Genomic DNA, 21,721 nt, shown 5'->3' with positions numbered 1-21,721 from the left:
TCACTAGGAATGTTTATTCTTTAGAGGGAATATTCCACTCACTAGAGTTAAGAGGACCTTATCTCATAGTTTGAACTTTGGTTGGGTTGAGGATTCAATGTCAATGTATGGTCAGTACATAGTGCAGTGGGAATAGACTAATTATAAAACATTTTTTTGTCCATTATTTCCCCTACTTCATCTGGACTACAGTTTTTGATATATGGGGTCTTTAGGGAGCAATGTAACCTCCATTTCACATATTGATCAAAACTACTCCTATACTAATTTTCTCTGCTTTCAATCTGGATAAAACTTCTCTGTCACTCCCAGGATACTTGCTAAGCCTGGAACTGGTAGAACTAACCATGTCTCTTCCCTGGAATGAATGTATAATGTATAATGTCACTCAAATGAAAGACTACTATTCCTTTTTTTGTTTTTTTTTTTAATTTAAGGCAATGGGGTTGAGTGACTTGCCCAAGGTCATACAACTAGGTAATTATTAAGTGACTGAGGCCACATTTGAATTCAGGTCCTCCTGACTTCAGGACCAGTGCTCTATCCACTGTGCCACCTAGTTGCCCCCTACTATTCCTTTTAAATCTGAGATCTCTAATATACAGACTTGGAGGACATTTTCCCACTTTAACCATAAAGGGCCACAAAGTATGTCAGTCAGTAAACATTTTTTAAGTACCAACTCTCTAACCTTACCTGCTGGTGTTTTGCCCAAAGGAATATAAGTTTTGATCACTGCAACCTTCCTAGATATCTTGGAGTTTACCAACCCCAAATTACTCCTCTCTATAAAGGTCAATAAGTCCAGACCAAATCTTTTGGCCCAGATGGACTCAGAGTGAATGTGATTAGCAATTGTTTCCTTTTAGACAAAAACCTTGAGGATCTTTCCCCTCCCGGATTGATTTTCTTTTAAACTAAATAAAAGGCATTCTTTGCTTCATTTCTTTCTTACCCTTGGCTCAGTCAAACTCAGACTGTTCTTCTGAGGTACCACCTCACACCTATCAGATTGGATAAAATGACAAAAAAGGAAAATGACCAGTGTTGATGAGAATGTGGGAAAACTGGGACCCTAATGCAACCTTGGTTGAATTGTGAACTAATCTAACTATTCTGGAAAACAGTTTGGAACTATTCCCAATGGGCAATAAAACTGTGAATACCCTTTGATCTAGTAATATCATTAATAGGTCTGTATCCCAAAGAGATCATAAAAAGATCATAAAAAATATTTATAGCAATTTATAGCAATTTTTTTTTGTAGTGGCAAAGAACTCGGAAAATGAGGGGATGCCCTTCAATTGGGGAATGGAAGAACAAATTATGTATATGAATGTGATGAAGTGCTATATTTCTGTAAGAAATCATGAACAAATGTACTCAAGAAAAGCCTGGAAAGACTTGCATGAACTGATACTGAGTAAAGTGAGCAGAACCAAAACACTGTACACTTTAACCCCAACATTGTGTGATGATCAGCTATGATGGACTTAGCTCCTCTCAGCAGTTCAGTGATCAAGGACAACTCTAAAAGACTTGTGATGGAAAATGCCATCCACATCCAGAGAAAAACTATGGAGTCTGAATGAAGACCAAAGCATACTATTTATTTCAGATCAAGTCAATTAATAACAGCAAAACTCAATAGGGCCATATTTTTTTCTTTAGTGTACCAGTACTGGAAATAATGACTTTAGAGACCCATGCCTAATTCTTTCAAGGGTACATTTTCCTAAAACCTACACTAAAGACCAGGTTTTCCATTGAATAGTTCCTTTTATGACTGTAGAAAATATTGCTGTTGACCCAATAACTTAAAAGAGAAAACAACTTACTCTTAGCAAAATTCCCAGTTTTCACAGTGCATATCCCAATTCAGAAAAGTACATTTCAAAGCCAATTACCTTTTTTTTAAAAAACCTTTTTCCATTTTCTTAAAATGTCAACACAAACCTTAAGTGGGATAGGGGGCTTCCAGGAGGAAAGAAGAGAACAAAGGGGAAAAAAGTGAGGAAAGAGAACACAGGTAGCCCAAACTTACTGAGAGCTATTATCTGAGACAAAGACTCTCTTCTGCAACTTCTGAAGTATTTTTTTTTTTTTTAGGTTTTTGCAAGGCAAGTGGGGTTAAGTGGCTTGCCCAAGGCCACACAGCTAGGTAATTATTAAGTGTCTGAGGTAAGATTTGAACTCGGGTCCTCCTGACTCCAGGGCTAGTGCCCTATCCACGGCGCCACCTAGCCAACCCGCAACTTATGAAGTTTTTAAAAAAACTGAGCAGAGACAACTTCTCCAAGGGAAATAGAGGAGGGCATGAGGAAGGAATTCTTTTCCTTGCTCCCTTTCTCTTTCCGTCTCTTTTTCATATTTTCTTTCTTTTACATTTAAACATGGGGAAACCCCCCCCCCAAACACAAACCTGAGTCCTAGATGGTGGTTTGCTCAAGATTATAATGTTTTACTATCTACACTGATCATTATTAAATATTCATATGTTATATAAGGATGCATCATTATATTCTATTATAGAACTGAAAAGCAAGTCTGATGGCATCTTTGATAATATAAAAACAATGTCTCAGCTTTTGTCTTCTGCTTATTTGTAGCTTATTTATCTTGTAAAAGTTAAACTACTAGCTAAGAACACAGACTTCTACAGTATCAAAACTTTTTTTAAAGGGCTTTCAGGAAACAAAAGTTTTCATTATTTAGGGGACCCGTATGCTTTGCTTGTAGCTCTCTGGAACCCTACGGTGGTCCTCATGGAGGAAAAAGCCTGATTGTTACTCTGCCTTCTTAGAGTGCTGTTCTCAGCAACCCCTGAGTGATTGAAGCCGTCCAAAGCAGGGCAACCCACTATCCTGAGGACTGAAAAATATAGGACTTGTGGAGAATGAAAGAAATCATTTTCTTCCCTTCAGATAAAATGCTTATAGCTAAATGAGTCAAAGAGGAGAAAATAGTCCCTTTTCTTCACAAATACCAAGACTTCAGGAGAGCCATAAATGTTGAGGTACAAGATGATCAAAATGTGTTTTGTGATAATAGCTGACTTTAGGATAATATAGTAGCTAACACAAGATGTCAGTATGTTATCTCTGGGCACTTACAGTATGTGCAAGATCAAGAATCATCATTAAGCTGTGCAATTTAAGAGTCCCAAAAAAGTGATGAATATGGATTATTAAAGAGGAGTTGAATGAACCAGACAACAATATTCACCAGTCTCTAAATCTAGTTTATGCTAATGTGTTTGTGGGAGGAAAGTGAAATGACCTTATCATTTGCCCCCTTCTCAAGTAGCATGTTCAGTCAGTCAATCAGTCAGCAAGGATTTATTAAGGATTTTACTATATATGCTAGGATTTTTTTTTGCTAAATTGGAAAGGAGATCATAAAATGAGCACATTTTATTATGATTAGATAAAGGGGTTGGGCCTTCAAGAAATTCTAATTTTGGTTTAGGGGTTTCAAATCCTCAGTCATAGTCCTAGTCAGTTTCTTTCTTTCTTTCTTTTTTTTTTTTTTTTTAGGTTTTTTGCAAGGCAAATGGGGTTAAGTGGCTTGCCCAAGGCCACACACCTAGGTAATTATTAAGTGTCTGAGGCTGGATTTGAACTCAGGTACTCCTGACTCGAAGGCAGGTGCTTTATCCACTATGCTACCTAGCCGCCCCAGTCCTGGTTAGTTTCATGCCATCCTAAAATGTTGAAAACTCATGTAGAGCAATAGGGGCAGCATTTGTTTATTCTCATTGAAACAATCTGGTTTAGTAGGTGGCATTTATTTGTAAATATTTATCTGGCCTAAATATCATATGCATTTGTTATGGTCACAGAATGGCTTTAATAAACTTGTTATTTCCATTGCATTTCCCAGAAAAACAAAACACATTTGTGAAGTGGTGTGGTATTGCAGTCATTTTTAGCACAAAAGAAAACAAAAATTAAATCTGTTCCCAGGCTTGGATCTTGGTCTTTAAGGCTCAGAAAGGAATAAGCTGACATATCAGCAATTTTTGTTCATCTGCACTTTTGCTCATGAAAAACATTCAGCATAAAACCAGTTTTCTTAGGAATGGGGAAGAGATTCTCAGTTGTGAGATTTGGGACTGATTTCTTAGGAGTAATTCTTTTGTGGCCAGTATTTTCTCAGGATTGTTGGTGAGGTGCCAAATTTCTTTCTTTCTTTCTTTCTTTCTTTCTTTCTTTCTTTCTTTCTTTCTTTCTTTCTTTCTTTCTTTCTTTCTTTCTTTCTTTCTTCTTTCTCTCTCTCTCTCTTTCTTTTTTAAATTTTAATTTTTTTCCAATTACATTCAAAGCTAGTTTTCAGCATTCATCCATTCACAAGTTTATATGTTCTACATTTTTCTACCACTCTTCCTTCCCTCCCCCCCTCCCCATGGCAGTGAACAATATGGTAAAAGTTGTACATGTACAATGTACAATTAGTCATGTGGTGAAAGAGGAATTAGAACTAAGGGGGGTATTGAGAAAGAAATAAAAAATTTTAAAAGGTGAACATAGTATGCTTTGCTCTGCATTCAGACTTCATTGTTTTTTGGAGTTTTTTGTTTTGTTTTTCTGAATGTGGATGGCATTTTCCATAACAGGTCTCAGGGTAGTCTTTGATCATTACATTGTTGAGAGCAACTGTATCCATTATGGTTGATACATCTTACAATGTTGCTGCTAATGTGTACAGTGTTCTCCTGGTTCAGCTAACTTCACCTAGCATCAGTTCATGCAAATTTTTGACTGAAGTTGCAGATTTAGTAAGGCTTTCCAAAACATATGTCAGGATAACATGTTGTAAAACACTATATTGGAAATCTGGAGATCTGTGTTCAAATCTCAGGCCTGACTCAGTTGTTTCTCTCTCTCTGGATATATGCAGAGATAAACCTAATTTATGAGTGAAGAATGTTTTTTGCAGTACCCAATATAGAATATAAAGAAAGAAATATAAAGAAAATATACCCAATATATGCCCATTACTGTCTGTGCTACTCACTGGGGACTCATGATCCCTCTTATTAGTAATTATCATCTTTGTGTGTCTGTGTGTTTGTGTGTGTGTGTGTATGTGTTTGTAATTCTGTATGCCTTCCTTATCTTTCCAATTAGATTGTAAGCTCTAAAGGACAGAGACCATGTCTCTTTCATAACTTGTATTCCTCACAGCACCTGGCACAGTACATCAGTGGTTGCTTGATGATTGCTTGTGGAATAAATGAACAAATGAATTGTTACTCCTGAAATAGCAAGAGATAGCCATGTTTGTCATTTCAAAGAGTAGCCTCTTGTTAAGATAATTATTATTACTTCAGAGTCATAAGATTTAGCAGTACCTTGTGTACAGCAAGAATTTGTAGTATAGCCCCCAGCTGCCCTTTGGATCTCTCCATACAAGCAATACCAAAATCTGATAGAGAACATCTTTATAAACTTCAATCCATGACTACTTAACTAGTTAAGGGAACAAGAATGTTCCCTTAATACTGTGTATTTTGTCCATTAGAGGTCTTCTGTTTTGCTGGACCACTACCACTACCACTACTCTTATATCTTAATCAGCTTTCAAAGGCTATTCCTGTATTTTTGTGTTCACTTGTTAACCATATGATTTTTGCTTAAACTTTTTCCAATGAAATATTCAAAAACTTTAACTATACCTACCACCTAACCCAATGCCTGGCACACAGGAGCTGCTTAGTAACCTCTTGGGTAGCTTGGTGGTGACTTGGATAGAGTGCCACCTTTGGAGTCAGGAGAACTTGAGTTCAAATCCAGCCCCAGACAATAACTGTGTGACCCTGGGCAAGCCATTTAACCTTGTTTACCTTATTTTTTCCATCTGTTTAAAAAAAAACCTGGAGAAGGAAATGACAAAACACTCCAGTACCTTTGCCAAGAAAATTCCAAATGGGGTAACAAAAAAAAAATCAGACAAAACATCAAAAAAAATGCTTGTTGGTTATTTGGCTGATGCTCTTTTTGTTACTTCTCTATCACTTTCTATCAGCATTCCATTCTTTCCCTCCACCAAAAGAAATATAGTCAAGCAAAGGGAACTGATACATTGGCCATGTCTATTAGTATATGCCACATTCCACATTTAGATCCCACCATCTTTCTATTAAAGGCTGGAAATATATTTTAGTCATACCTCTGATTTGCAATACATTGTTTTCCTTTACCTTATTGTGGTCATCATGCATCATGTAAACTGTTCTAGATATGCTGATTTTGATATATATCATTCAGTTCATAAGTCTTCCCTTCTTTCTCTGAATTCTTTATATTTGTCAAATAATTGTGCAGCATGTAACTTTTGAAGCAATATTTATTAACTTAAAATGTGTCCATTGTGTGCAAACTATGTATAATGGCTAGGCAATATTTGACACAAAGAATAGGACATAGTTTCTGACCTGTATGGAGCTCTTGGACAAGTAGATCGGATAAGAAATTTACACACATAATTAGAACATGAGACATAATGTTACACAGTACAATAAGAAACATACTAAGAGTTGTTTTAGTTCACAAGAGAAATTATTTAGTAATAGAACCTAAGGGTAAGGGAAAAAATGACTCAAGCATGTCATATTTTTTTGCTTTTCTGATAAAGTAGGTAAATGGTTCAGAAACCCTAACATGACAGGGTTAAGTGATACTAACTCCACTCTTAGGAACCCTTGAAGGTTATTTCCTCTTTAAAAAGTAACTTAGAAGTAGGTCACAAGATGGCTCAAATCCCTAAGCCTAATCTCTTCAGCTCCTGTGAAATGACTAAAACAATAGCTGCCTTGTTTTCCCTTTGACTGTATAGTATGGGTCATTTCCACCCACACAATTAGCTCTGGTGACTAGTCACATAAATCTTGAAGAATTCTAGTGATAACTAGGCTTTGTTTAGGGACACATATAGTATGGATCACTTTAGCCAAGGTAGCTTTGTGGAATTTCATACTTGGATTGGTAATAAAAATGCTCTAGTTTAATTTGAATTAATTTATTTGATAATATAATACTTTAATTTTATTTAAAGCTGATGACTCCGATTTAAAGTACTTTTAAACAAGACTTTCTATACTATAACAGTGAAGGAGAAGCATACAGACTCACTTGATCTGGTAAACAGGCCAAAAAAAGAAGAGCATTCAAATCTAAGCTCTCCACTTGAGGAATCAGGAAATGCTGCCATTAGTATCTCTATATCTTATAATGAATTTTTTTCTTGTAGCTTTGAATTTATTTTTTTATTAAAGATATTATTTGTTACACAACCCACCCCCCACCCCCCTTCTTACTTTCCTCAGCCTGGAAAGCAATCTGTCAGTCTTTACTTTGTTTCGATGTTGTACATTGATCCAAATTGAGTGTGATGAGAGAGAAATCATATCCCTAAGGAAGAGACAAGAAGTCTAAGAAGTAACAAGATCAGACAATAAGATATCTGGTTTTTTCCCTAGATTAAAGGGAATAGTCTCCACGGCTCTTTATCTGGATACAGGTGGCACTCTCCTTTGCAGACAGTCCAGAATTGTTCCTGATTGTTGCACTGATGGAATGAGCCAGTCCTTCAGGGTTGAACATCACCCCCATGTTGCTGTTAGGGTGTACAGTGTTTTCTGGTTCTGCTCATCTCATTCAGCATCAGTTCATGCAAATCCCTCCAGGCTTTCCTGAAATCTTGTCCCTCCTGGTTTCTAATAGAACAATAGTGTTCCATGACATACATATACCACAGTTTGCTAAGCCATTCCCCATTTGAAGGACATTTACTTGATTTCTAATTCTTTGCCACCACAAACAGGGCTGCTATAAATATTTTTTGTACTTTGTATTTTTGCAAATTTACCCTTTTTCCTCATCTCTTCAGGGTATAGACCCAGTAGTGGTATTGCTGGGTCAAAGGGTATGCTCATTTTTGTTGCCCTTTGGGCATAGTTCCAAATTTCTCTCCAGAAAGGTTGGATGAGTTCACAGCTCCACCAACAGTGTAATAGTGTCCCAGATTTCCCACAACCCTTCCAACAATGATCATTATCCTTTCTGGTCATATTGGCCAATCTGAGAGGTGTGAGGTAGTACCTCAGAGAAGCTTTAATTTGCATTTCTCTAATAATGATTTAGAGCAATTTTTCATATGGCTATGGATTGCTTTGATCTCATCTGTAAATTGCCTTTGCATATCCTTTGGCCATTTGTCAATTGGGGATTGGCTTTTTGTTTTAAAAATATGACTCAGTCCTCTGTATATTTTAGAAATGAGTCCTTTGTCAGAATCATTAGTTATAAAGATTGTTTCCCAATTTACTACGTTTCTTTTGATCTTGGTTACAGTGGTTTTATCTGTGCAAAAGCTTTTTAATTTAATGTAACTGAAATCATCTAGTTGGTTTTTGGTGATGTTCTCCAGCTCTTCCTTAGTCATAAACTGCTCCCCTTTCCACAGATCTGACAGGGAAACTAGTCCTTGATCTTCTAATTTGCTTACAGTATTTTTTTTTTTATGTCTAAGTCCTATAACCATTTGGATCTTATCTTGGTAAAGGGTGTTAGGTGTTGGTCTAATCTAAGTTTTTTCCATACTAACTTCCAATTGTTCCAGCAGTTTTTATCAAAGAGGGAGTTTTTATTCCAATAGCTGGACTCTCTGGGTTTATCAAACAGCAGATTACTATAATAGTCTGCTTTTGCACCTAGTCTATTCCACTGGTCCACCACTCTATTTCTTAGCCAATACCAAACAGTCTTGATGACTAATGTTTTATAATATAATTTTAGATCAGGTAGGGCTAAGCCCCCTTCTTTTGCACTTTTTTTTCATTAAGCTCCTGGAAATTCTTGACTTTTTATTTCTCCATATGAATTTACTTAAAATTTTTTCTAACTCATTAAAGTAATTTTTTGGAATTTTGATTGGTAGTGCGCTAAACAGGTAGTTTAGTTTGGGTAGAATTGTCATTTTTATTATATTAGCTCTCCCTATCCATGAGCAGTTGATATTTGCCCAGTTATTTAAATCTTATTTAATTTGTGTGAGAAGTATTTTATAATTGTTTTCAAAAACTTTCTGGGGCTGCCTTGGCAAATAGAATTCCAGGTATTTTATATTGTCTGAGTTACTTTGAATGGGATTTTTCTTTCTAGCTCTTCCTGCTGTATCTTGCTAGACATATATAGAAAAGTTGAGGATTTATGAGGTTTTATTTTATAACCTGCAACTTTGCTAAAATGGCTAATTGTTTCCAGTAGTTTTTTTGGATGATTTCTTAGGATTCTCTAGGTAGACCATCATGTCATCTGCAAAGAGTGAGAGTTTTGTCTCTTCCTTCCCAATTCTAATTCCTTTAATTTCCTTTTCTTCTCTAATTGCTGAAGCTAACATTTCTAATACAATTGTGATGAATTAAAATTTTTTTTTAAGTTTTTTTTTAATTTTTTTGCAAGGCCGTTGGGGTTAAGTGGCTTGCCCAAGGCCACAATTAAGTGTCTAAGGCTGGATTTGAACTCCAGTACTCCTGACCCCAGGGCTGGCGCTCTTTCCACTGTGCCACCTAGTCACCCCCTTATAATGAAATTTAATAAGCAAAAATAGGGTTACTTCATCGAAAAATTTACTTTGGAGTCAGTTTTTCTGGAATTCAAAAAAAGACAGCTGCATTAATCCAGAAAAATTTCTGATCTCTCTCAAGATGAGGCCATTTTGATATATTCTTTCACTGTAGAGAAAAGAGATGATTAGACAAGCAGACTCTGGCACATAAAGTTCTAATGTTTACTACTGTAATTGTATTTCAGGCTTTTAGTCCTCTCTGGATGCATGAAAAGATAAACTTAATTTGTAAGTGAAGAATGTTCATTTGTGTGTTATCCTTGTGCAAGGGCCATGCTAATCTCTGTATCATTCCAATTTTGGTGTATGAGCTGCCAAAGCAAGCAAAAGAATGTTTGGTTGCAATACCCAATATAGAATGCAGCAAATGAGAACAATATTTTACATCTGTCAGTCAGAATCTGAATTCTTATTTTCCAGCCTTTAGGATACCAGCTCTCAATTTCATGTCTATGGGTACTCTTTAGTATACACAGAATACTGATTAAGTTTGTTCAGTTTTTATGTTCATATCCTATAATAGAATTGGGATAGATTTTCTAAATATATTTAATTTTTATTTCTATAGAACTTTCTTTATTTTAAAATGATTCTAAATCTTTTTTTTAAAGAATTGGAGTACCCAGAATAAATAACACCTCTCTCTCTCTCTCTCTCTCTCTCTATATATATATATATATATATATATATATATTTCACTTGAACATTCACAACAACCCTGATAAATGGGTATTCCAAATATTATTTTCCCATTTTAGAGAAGCAGAAGCTGAGATTCATTCAGAAAAGAAACTTCTTTTAGGTCCTAGGTTTTGTGCTAGGTATTAATGATACAAAGACAAAAGGAAGATGGCCCCTATAAATAAGTACAAAATTATTTCAAGGGCTAAGGGGCAGGCCCTAATTACAGAGAGAATCAATGAAAATCTAAAGGAAGTGGCACTTAGACTAAACCTTGAAGGGAACTAAAGTTTCCAAGAGAGATTCAAGGAATAAAAGCAAGAAGGGAAACTTGTGACAGAGCCTAGCATGGAAGTCAGAGTGGAATAGAATAAGCAGTTCAGAATGGTTAAATAATTTAGCCATTCTATAGTTAGAAAGGCTGAAATTGCTATAGTAAAGCCAAGAAAGCCAGTTCTTAGCTAAGGCAATGTGAAACCATTGTCAAGGGTCCCTGAGTTCTGGTTACACATCATCTGTCTGGTTTTAGAGTCATAACTCTGGTTTATTACATACTCCCCACTGTATTCTTAAATACTCAAATGGATATTTGAATTCAACAATTTACATGCTCATTCCAGTAGTATAGATCACAACATATCTGTGGCTAGTTATCCTTTTTTCTGTTTCTTTGTCATAGAGAGTCTAACCAAAATGCTGAAGACCTTCTTCACTTTTGCCTGATATCTCATCTCAAGGATACCATTGGAGTACTCTGGCTGTCCACCTATTTATTATCTGTTATTCTTGGCATATGATTAGTTTATCTAATATTCCTGTCATACATTTCTAAGATGTTATCTTTTAATTTCTGTTCTTTGAAATTTCTCATTGGGCAATCCATCTAGATGTTACTCTGGGAAAATCTCCAAATGTGTCTCATGTTTGGGCCTCCACCAATGTGGATAAAAAAAGTCTGCCAGATCCCATTTAAACACCCAAGATAACAATGTTTGTTTATCTTGATAGGTATATATTTATATCAATATCTCTCTCTTCATATTGATATTATCTTTCTATAATGAATAAAGATCAGCATTTATTCTCCCTTCCCCATAGAAAATGTAAACAAAAAAATGTAAAAAGATCTACAATAATCCATAAATAATTTAGTAGAACATAAAGGACTCACATTAACTTATAAACAATGAATGTACTTCTCTTTCCTCTTTAGTGACTTTCCATAATGTCCTGAGTTCCTCCATCTACCCTGGAGTATGTACTTTTCTTGGAAAGTAAATAAATTGCCATTGGAACAACTCTTTTCCTTTTATATCTTGTGGAGTCTCCTTTCTTTGGGAAAGAATGGAATTCCCCAGACCCATACTGCCACCCTGTGGATTGCACTTTCATCTAAAGGAGAACACTTGTAACTAGTAATCAACTGTAACAGTAGAATGCAAAGCCTAGGTTTATTTTTCTTCATATTATGACTTTTAGTTCTTGCCACTCAAACTTCAAGGTTTCCATGCATGATTGCATGGATATTGTGGTTCTTCTCTCCAACCATAACCATATTTTAGGCTAAGAGGTTATGCTGTTGCCTCTCCAAGGCAAGGCTAGAAATTATCTCACCAGAAACTTAAACCATCCACCCCAGCACAGTACCTGACTCAGAGCAGTTGCTTAATCTTGGGGAAGAACAAAGAGGATGAATCCATACCCTTCATAAAGTGTATGGATTCCAACAAATACCAAACAAAACACTTATTAAGTCAATTCCTTTAAAGCAGAAAATTATTTATGATTTTAATTTCAACAATTCCATCTTCAACATCATTGTGATTGGGGCTATTGCATTTCTATAATCTCAATTTATTTTCATGCAATTTAGATATATTCTGCCAGAATTATGCTACATTACCAATTTTAACATTTAAATCATGGCATTTACCAACTATCATTCAATAACCAATCACTTGACATTGATTCAAGGCACTGCACTAAACACTGGGTTATACAAACTCTAGTCATTTTCAGAACTCAAACTAAAGCTTCAATATTTGGAGGCAGTTAGGTTGTACAATGGATAGAACACTGGGCCTGGAGTCAGGAAGACCTGAATTCAACTATGTCTTCAGACACTTGCTAGATGACCCTGGGCAAGTCACTTCTTTCCCAAGACTGGTAAAGTAAGATATAAGTTTATTATCATCAGCATCTATTCCTCCTTTTCACTTTGTAGTGAAGCAGCTTGTATAGCTCCTTTTACTCAGCAGGCACTTATATGTTTATTAAAATGAAGCTAGTAATTTTTATTAATTAATACATTTGTAATTTATAAATTATTAATTTTATTTTATTTCACTGTGCTATTTAGCTACCTCTAGGTATTAATCTTTTTTTACTCTTTTTATCCAAAGTAGTAATTCAGGACTGAATTGAAAGTGGGACTGACTTCATAATCAAGTCTATTGTTAAATAGGATAGTTGAAGGAGGGGTAGACCAAGAGTATAAAGACCTGGCATGTCTTTCCGCAGGACTCTTTCAAGTATTTAAATTTTTTAGCAAGTTACTTTCTCTAAGTCTCACATTTCTCATCTGTAAAGTGAAGGTGAGAGTTCTCCTTAGAAGGATAGGTTTCTCAGTACCCTTCTAACTTGGGGTCTATGATTTAGTCAAAAGAAGAGTCATATGCCAGGGCTTTCCAGCTTTTGGCTACTGCTAGACTTGTGTAAACATACTAAGGTGAATTAGAATTACTGAGTCACATTCAATTCATCTTGACACATTACCCTTGAACTAGTGCTTAGATTCCCTCCCTCTCCTCCCCACTCCACCCCATCTTTACCCCTCAGTTTGCCTGAATTCAAAATTAAGTTCAGAGCACCTGAGGAATCTACTATGTTAGCAAACCTGTTAGAAAAAAGTTTATCATTGAAAAGGGGACCTAAATAAAATGAGAGGCTGAAAGGTATATTCCTAGGAGTCTTGGAAAGTGCTTCACGGGATCTTTTAATGTCTGCAAATGTTCCAGTCTGTAGCTTTATATTTTATTTAAAAGACAGTCCTGCTACTACACTGTTTTCTATCTAACCTCCTTTATTAAATAGGCACAAGACATGGCTGAGCTCATGCTTTTGTGAGCAGAATTCCCTCATGTTGTAAACACACCCACATTATAAATTTAAAAAAAAAAGGAAAGAAAAACCACAATGCAGCATATTCTTTTAACCTCAGTGTTTGCCTCATGTACAAGTTCTGCTGATGTGGCAACATCAGTGCACATGGCTAGGCTGTATGCAGCTCTCTGTTCCCATCTCCATGTTTGCAGACTAGACTTTTGCAGTTGTTGACACGTTCTATTTCACTTCTAGGATTTGATTCCTTTGCTAGATTTTTAAACTCTTTTAGAACAGGATTTAAGCCTTTTTTTCTTTTACCTATTCCTATGTGTAAAATATTTAGCACATTTGCAGTCCCCGCCCTTTCTTTCCCTCCAGCAATGGACTATATGTCATAATGCATAGTATAATCTTCTTTCATATTATCGCCCCTTCCAAATTGTGAACTCCTCAAGGACAGAAATTATCTTTTGCCTTTCTTTGTATCCTTAGCACTTAGCAAAGGACCTGGCACAGAGCTTACTGTAAATATTTATTTACTGACTGGAATAATGTCTTCATCCCCTATACCTAGGAGATCAGGAAAGTAAATTCATGTCCATGCATTGAAAAGGAAGAAACAAATAAACAACCCAAAATCATAATAAAAGTTTTACTCAAAACCTCTAAAACTGGTAATGTTTTCTGGGTCTTCATTTTGCCCATTTTATCAATTTTGATTTTCTTCTAGGTGTACAACTGAATCATTTGGTATTTGCCATTTTGAGTATAGTCTCTCAGATTCTACTTTGTACTGGACCTCAGTCTCTCTAACTTAGAAGATCCTTGATTTCATTGGTGTGTCTCCTTATTGTGTATAACCTAATTGTGTAGACCAAATCACCTGCAGTCTTTAGTAAATGATTTAACAAGTTGCTAACCATAAAATTCATCACCCAGTGATTAATTCACTGAGCATGAGCATGAACTTTTTTTTTTAATTATAGAGAGGCTGTTCCTTAGATAAATGATATACTATATTATCCATTCCTGGGAATGGGGGAGGGGAAAAGGGAAAGGGAACAAGAATTTATTAAGCAATCTACCTGGAAATATGGTAAGTGCTTTACAAAATTACTTCATTTGATCCTCACAAGGTGCAACTGTTATCTCCATTTTATAAATGAGAAACTGAAGAAGAGTTTAAGAGACTTGCCCAGGGGACAGCTAGGTGGCACAGTGGATAGAGCACGGCCCTGGAGTCAGGAGTACCTGAGTTCAAATCCAGTCTCAGACACTTAATAATTACCTAGCTATGTAGCCTTGGGCAAGCCACTTAATCCCATTGCCTTGCAAAAACTTAAAAAAAAAAGAAAGAGACTTACCCAGAGTCACACAGCTAGTGACAGCAACCAGACTTACTTCAGGTCCTCCAGTTATCAGCCCCACTCTTCCCTCCCCCACCCCTGCTCCATCTACTGTGCCACCAGTCATCATTGAACCCCCCCCCCCCCCCCCCCCCCCCCCCCCCCCGTGGGCAGAGTCAAAATGGTGGCGTGGCCTGAAGCTAACCTGCTCCTGGAGCCTTTCTTTACAAAATATAAGTGAAGCCTCTACTCTGACATTCACTACATCCCACCAAGACAAAGAGAAGATTCAAATAAGCTTTTAACTGAAGACATTGTGGAGGATCTTCTTTGGGGAAAAAGGGGTCGTAAAAGTCTACGAGGTGGGAGAGGCTTTTAGCCACAGTGCAATACAGGTTCTGACAACTTAATAATAGAGGTCCCCGCAGCTAGATAGCAAGCCAGTAGGGAGGATCAACAACTGCAAACAAAGTCCGAGCCCTGAAAGCACTGGGGTGAAAGACAGGACTGGGTTGGGAATAAATCTCTGTTAAGTCAGAACCTGGACATAAAGGAGGAAACAAACCTCTGCAAAGGCAAGGCCTAGACTGCATAGGCAACATCTAAGCCAACAACGAGCCAGGTATCAAGACCCCAGCTCCATTAAATAAAAACTTGATCTATACTCCTTATACTCCAGGAGCAGAACTATAACAATAAAAATGAACAAAAATGCTAAAAGAGCACTCACTATAGAAAAATACTTCACAGATAAAGATGACTGAAATGCCATGTCTGAAGAAGAAATCAACGAAAAATTACTCATAGGAGAAGTATCAAAACAGTCTATTAATTGGACTCAAATACAAAAGCTCATCAAAGAGCTTAAAAAAGAATTTAAAAACCAAAGAAGAGAGGAAGAAGAAAAATGGAAAAAAAGAAAGTCATGCAGGAATATTGTGACATGTTGGCCAAATAGAAAAGGAAATACAGAAGATAACTGGAGAAAATGAAATTCTGAAAATTAGAATTGAACAGTTAGAAATTAATGAATCAACAAGACTACATGATTCCATCAAACAAAATAAAAAGGCTGAAAAAATTGAACAAAATGTAAAGTATCTTCTAGGGAAAACAAATGACCTGGAAAACAGATCAAGGAAAAACAATCTATGAATCATTGGACTACTAGAAAGCCTGGACCAACAGAAGAATCTGGAAAATATCATGCAGGAAATTATACAGAAAACTGCCCCAACCTACTAGAACAAGATAACAATATAACAATTGAAAGAATCCACAGAACCCCTCCAGAAAGAGACCCCAGGATAAAAACTCCCAAGGATTGTAAAAGCCAAATTCCAGAACCCTCAAATAAAAGAGAGACTATTGCAAGCAGAAAAAAAGAAAACAATTTAAATACAAAGGGAACAAGGTCAGACTAACACAGGACCTATGGGCCTCAACATTAAAGTATTGGAAGAACTGGAATAATATATTTTGGAGACTTAAGGACCCAGTATGTACTACCCTGCAAAATTCAGCATATGCTGTCAGGGAAAAAGATGGATGTTCAGTGAAATACAGGCATCCCTGAACTTCCTGACACAAAGACCAAAACTGAACAGAGAATTCAATTGTCAAATACAAGACTGAAAAGTTACATTAAAAAAAGGGGAAATGAAAAAGGGGACTGAAAAAAAACATTGTTTTTGACAAATGTTGGTCCATAAAAGAGAAGATATGTCAATTCTAATTCTTTAGAACTTTACTTCTCTAAGGAAAATTAGAGGGTAGACTATAATTGAAAAGAATGAATCTAAAGAATAGGGGTATAATTGGTTCTTATCTCTCTATTGAAGAGGTCCAAGATCACATCACTATGTTTGAGACAAAAAGCCCTGAAAAAAAAAAGCTAGGAGTGTTAACTTCAAAGTAAGTATCTCATTATACTATGACTCACTTTACTCACAAGATGCTAAGGACCTTGTCTAATGAGGGCATCACAAGCTGGGAGCACCTGAGACCATGTCTCTCTTACTTACAATCATTTGTAAAGTTCTCAGTGAGACCACCAGAGCCTTCCAGTACTTAGAGATCTTCAAGATTCTTACAGTTAATTAGATCAATGTCTGATGCTTCACTTAACAAGGTGTTAAGTACCCTGGGTTTGGGGAGAGGGGTTAAAGTGTGAAAGAAAATAGGCCTGGGGGGTGGGGCACAAATAGTTTAAGAAATATGCTTTTGGATGATACTTTGGCTCATGAAGAGGATTGTGTGTACTTGAAAGATACTTGAAAAGGGGGTAGGGTTAAAAAATGATTATAATTACAATTTGATGCAATTTGAGTCAACTGCTAATCAAGTAATTAAGCAAGCAATCTGTGATGATATCTTGATAACAATAGGAGTTTATCAAGCAATGAAATAATTGAACTGTGTTTGGTGATGCCTGATTAATAATATTAGAGTACCAAGGGAAGAGGCACTAAGATTTATAATTTTAGAGGGAAGGAAGGGAGAATGTGAATGCTGAATAAATTCTATTCAATAGATTTAGCCTAGTAAGGGGATAAGATATATACCTACTTGGATTCAAAAAAATCTAACTTAATCTATGGGCGGGGAGGGGGACAGGGAATGGATAAGATAAAGGAAGACAGGACTGATAAAAGGGAAGGGAAGTTATAAGTGAAAATAAACAGAAAGTTAAATTCCTAAAATTAAAGTCAAAGGGAAAAAGCAAAATTTTGGTGAGGAGGAATGAGAAAAGGAAGAGATAAATATAAGTGGAGAAAGATAGCATGGAGGGAAATACAGAATTAGTAATCTTAACTGTAAATGTGAATGGGGATGAACTGTCCCATAAAATGAAAATGGATAGCAGAATGGATTAAAAACCAGAGTCCTACAATATGTTGTTTACAAGAAACACATTTGAAGTAGAGATACACTCAGGGTAAAGGTAAAAAGTTGAACAAAATATATTTTGCTTCAGTGGAAGTAAAAAAATCTGGGGTAGCGATCTTAATCTCAGACAAGGTAAAAGCAAATATTAATCTCATTAAAAGGGATAAGGAAGGAGACCACATCTTCTTAAAAGGCACCAAAGGTAATGAAGCTATAGCATTATTAAACACGTATGTGCCTAGTGGTATAGCATTCAGATTCCTAGAGGAAAAGGTGAGTGAATTACAAGGAGAAATAGACAGCAAAACTTTAATAATGGGAGACCTCAATCTCTCTCTCTCAGAACTAGATAAAAATCTAACAACAATAAAGAAGGAAATTAAGAAGGTGAATGAAATCTTAGAAAACTTAGATATGATAGACCTCTGGAGAAAATTTAATGGGGATAGAAAAGAATATACCTTTTTCTCGGCAGTACATAGCACCTTCACCAAAACTGACCATGTACTAGGGCACAAAAACCTTAAAATGCAGAAAGGCAGAAATAATAAATATGCACTTCTCAGACCATGATGCAATGAAAATTACATGCGATAAAGGGTTGGGGAAAGATTAAACCAAGGACTAATTGGAAATTATATAACTTTATCTTAACTAATGGGTGGATCAAACAGAAAATAATAATTATATCCAAGAAAAATGATAATAATGAGATCATACCAAAATTTATGGGATGCAGCCAAGGCAGTTTTGAGGGGAAACTTTATATCTCTAAATTCCCATATGAATAAAAGAAAGAGGAGATCAATGAATTGGGTATGCAAGTAAAAAAGCTAGAAAAAGAACAAATTAAATAACCCCATTAAAAACCAAATTAGAAATCCTGAAAATCAAGGGAGAGATTAATAATATAGAAAGCAAGAAAACCATTAATCTCATAAATAAAGGTTAACAGCTGGTTTTATGAAAAAGCCAATAGAATAGACAAACCTCTGGTTAATCTGATTTAAAAAAAAAAGAAAGAAAATAACCAAATTACCAGCATCAAAAATAAAAAGGGTGAACTAACCACCAATGATCAGAAAGTTAAAGAGAAAATTCAGAGCTACTTTGCCAAACTATAGGCCAATATATTGGACAACTTGAGTGAAATGGATGAATATTTACAAAAATACAAACTGCCCAGATTAACAGAAGAGTAAATAAACTACTTAAATAACCCCATTTCAGAAAAAGAATTTGAAGAAACCATCTATAAACTCCCTAAGTAAAATCTCCAGGTTCAAATGACTTACAAGTGAATTCTACCAAACATTTAAGGAACAATTCCTATTCTACAATAAACTATTTTTAAAAATAGGAGAGGAAGGAGTTCTGCCAAACTTGTTTTATGACACCAACAGGGTGCTGATACCTAAACCAGGAAGAACCAAAACAGACAAAGAAAATTATAGAGCAATGTCCCTAATGAATATCGATGCAACAACATTAAAAATAAATTTAGCAATGTGACTACAGCAAGGTATTACCAGGATAATATACCATGATCAGGTTGGATTTATACCAGGCAGGCAGGGATGGTTCAGGAAAAAATTCAACATATTAAACAGAAACCAACAGAAACCATATGATTATCTCAATAGATGCTGAAAAAGCCTATGATAAAATACAACATACATTCCTATTAAAAACACTAGAGGAGCAGCTAGGTGGTGCAGTGGATATAGCACCATCCCTGGAGTCAGGAGGACCTGAGTTCAAATTTGGCCTCAGACATTTAATAATTACTTAGCTGGGTGACCTTGGGCAAGTCCCTTAACCCTACTGCCTTTCAAAAAAAAACCCAAACCAAAAACACTAGAAAGTTTAGGGATAAATGGAGTTTTCCTTAAAGTAATAAGTAGTATCTATCTAAAACCATCAACAAATATTATATTTAATGGGAATAAACTCAGAGCATTTCCAATAAATTCAAGAGTGAAACAAGGATGCCCATTATCACCATCACTATTCAATAAAGTATTGGAAATGCTAGCAGTAGCAATAAGAGAAGAAAAAGAAATTAAAGGAATCAGAATTGACAATGAGGAAGCAAAACTTTCACTCTTTGCAGATGATATGATAATATACCTCAGCAAAGTAGCAGGATATAAACTAAAACTACATAAATCATCAGCATTTCTATATATGAATAACAAAGCCCAAGAACAAGATATAGAAAGAGAAATTACATTTAAAATAACTGTAGACAATTAAACACTTGGGAATCTACCTCCCAGGACAAACCCAGAAACTGGATGAACACAATTATAAAGCTGTCCTCATTCAAATAAAGTCAGATCTAAACAATTGGAAAAATGTCAAATGCTTGTGGTTAGGTTGAGCTCATATAACAAAAATGATAATTCTACCCAAATTAAATTGCTTATTCAGTGCCATACCAATCAAACTATTGAATCAAACTACCTTACTGAGCTAGAAAAAATAGTAACAAAATTCATCTGGAGTAACAAAAGGGCAAGAATAGCAAGGGAACTGATGAAAGAATGTAAAGGAAGGTGGCCTAGCTCTACCAGCTCTCAAACTATACTTTAAAGCAGCAGTCATCAAAAGTGCCTGGTACTGGTTAAGAAATAGAGTAATAGATCAGGAAGATTCACAAGAAACTGTAGTCAATGACTTCCACAATATACTATTTGACAAACCCAATGACGACAGCCTCTAGGATAAGAACTCACTATTTGACAAAAATTGTTGGGAAAACTGGAAAATAGTGTGGCAAAAACTAGGCATAGATACACATCTGACACCCTATACCAAAATAAGGTAAAAATGGGTACAGGATTTAGTCATAAAGAGTGATATCATAGAGAAATTAATAGACCAAAAAAATACTCTATCTGATCTATGGCAAAGGGATAAATTTATGACCAAACAAGAATTAGAGCACACTGCAAACTGCAAAATGAATGATTTTGACTATATTAAATTAAAAGGTTTTGCACTAATTAAATCAGTGTGATCAAAATTAGAAGAAAAAAGGTGGCTAGGTGGCACAGTGGATAAAGCACTGGCCCTGGAGTCAGGAGTACCTGGGTTCAAATCCGACCTCAGACACTTAATAATTACCTAGCTGTGTGGACTTGGGCAAGCCACTTAACCCCATTGCCTTGAAAAAAATCTAAAAAAAAATTAGAAGAAAAGTTGAAAGCTAGGAAACAATCTTCACAACCAGGAGTTCTTATAAAGGTCTCATTTCTAAAATATAGAGAATTGCATCAAATTTATAAGGTCACAAGTCATTTCCCAAGTGATAAATGATCAAAGGATATGAATGGATAGTTTTCAAATGAAGAAATTAAAGCTATATATATATATATATATATATATATGTATATATATATATATATATATATATATATATGATCTTATGAAAAAATGCTCCAAATCACTATTGATTAAAGAAATGCAAATTAAAACAACAATGAGGTATCATCTCACACCTATTAGATTAGCCCAAATGAGAAAAAGGGAAGATGATCAATGTTGGAGAGGTTGTGGAAGGATTGGGACATTGATTCATTGCTGGTGGATCCAACCTTTCTGGAGAGCAATATGGAACTATGCCTAAAGAGCAATAAAACTGTTCATACCCTTTAACCCAGCAATTCCAATTATAGGACTATATCCAGAAGAAATTGTAAAAAATGGGAAAAGTCCTAAATGTTTCAAAATATTCAGAGAAGCTCTTTTTGTAGTGGCAAAGAATTGGAAATTGAGGGGGTCCAAACAATTGGGGAAATGACTAAAGAAGTTATGGGACATGAATACTATGGAATATTATTGTTCTATAAGAAACCATAAATGATTGGACTCTAGAGAAGCATGGAATGACTTATGGGATCTGATGCTGAGCGACTGGAGTAGAATCAAGAGAACAACGTACACATCAACAACATTATGAGATTAACAGCCTTGATGGATGCAACTCCTCTGGACAGTTCAGAGAGCTAGGACAACTGTATTAGACTGGTTATAGTCTATATTATCCCCAACCAGAGGAAGAAAAA

The 21,721-nt window shown here is 35.6% G+C and overlaps 1 pseudogene; it reads right to left on the bottom strand.

Moving 5' to 3' along the window:
* Positions 1-9,858: 9,858 nt before the first annotated feature.
* LOC141503759 (U6 spliceosomal RNA) lies at positions 9,859-9,953 on the bottom strand (annotated as a pseudogene).
* Positions 9,954-21,721: the final 11,768 nt, after the last annotated feature.

Source organism: Macrotis lagotis, chromosome X (genome assembly GCF_037893015.1).
Source record: "Macrotis lagotis isolate mMagLag1 chromosome X, bilby.v1.9.chrom.fasta, whole genome shotgun sequence".
Classification (NCBI taxonomy): domain Eukaryota; kingdom Metazoa; phylum Chordata; class Mammalia; order Peramelemorphia; family Peramelidae; genus Macrotis; species Macrotis lagotis.
The sequence above is the reverse complement of the archived record's forward strand: the minus strand, read 5'-3'. Positions and strand labels throughout refer to the sequence as shown.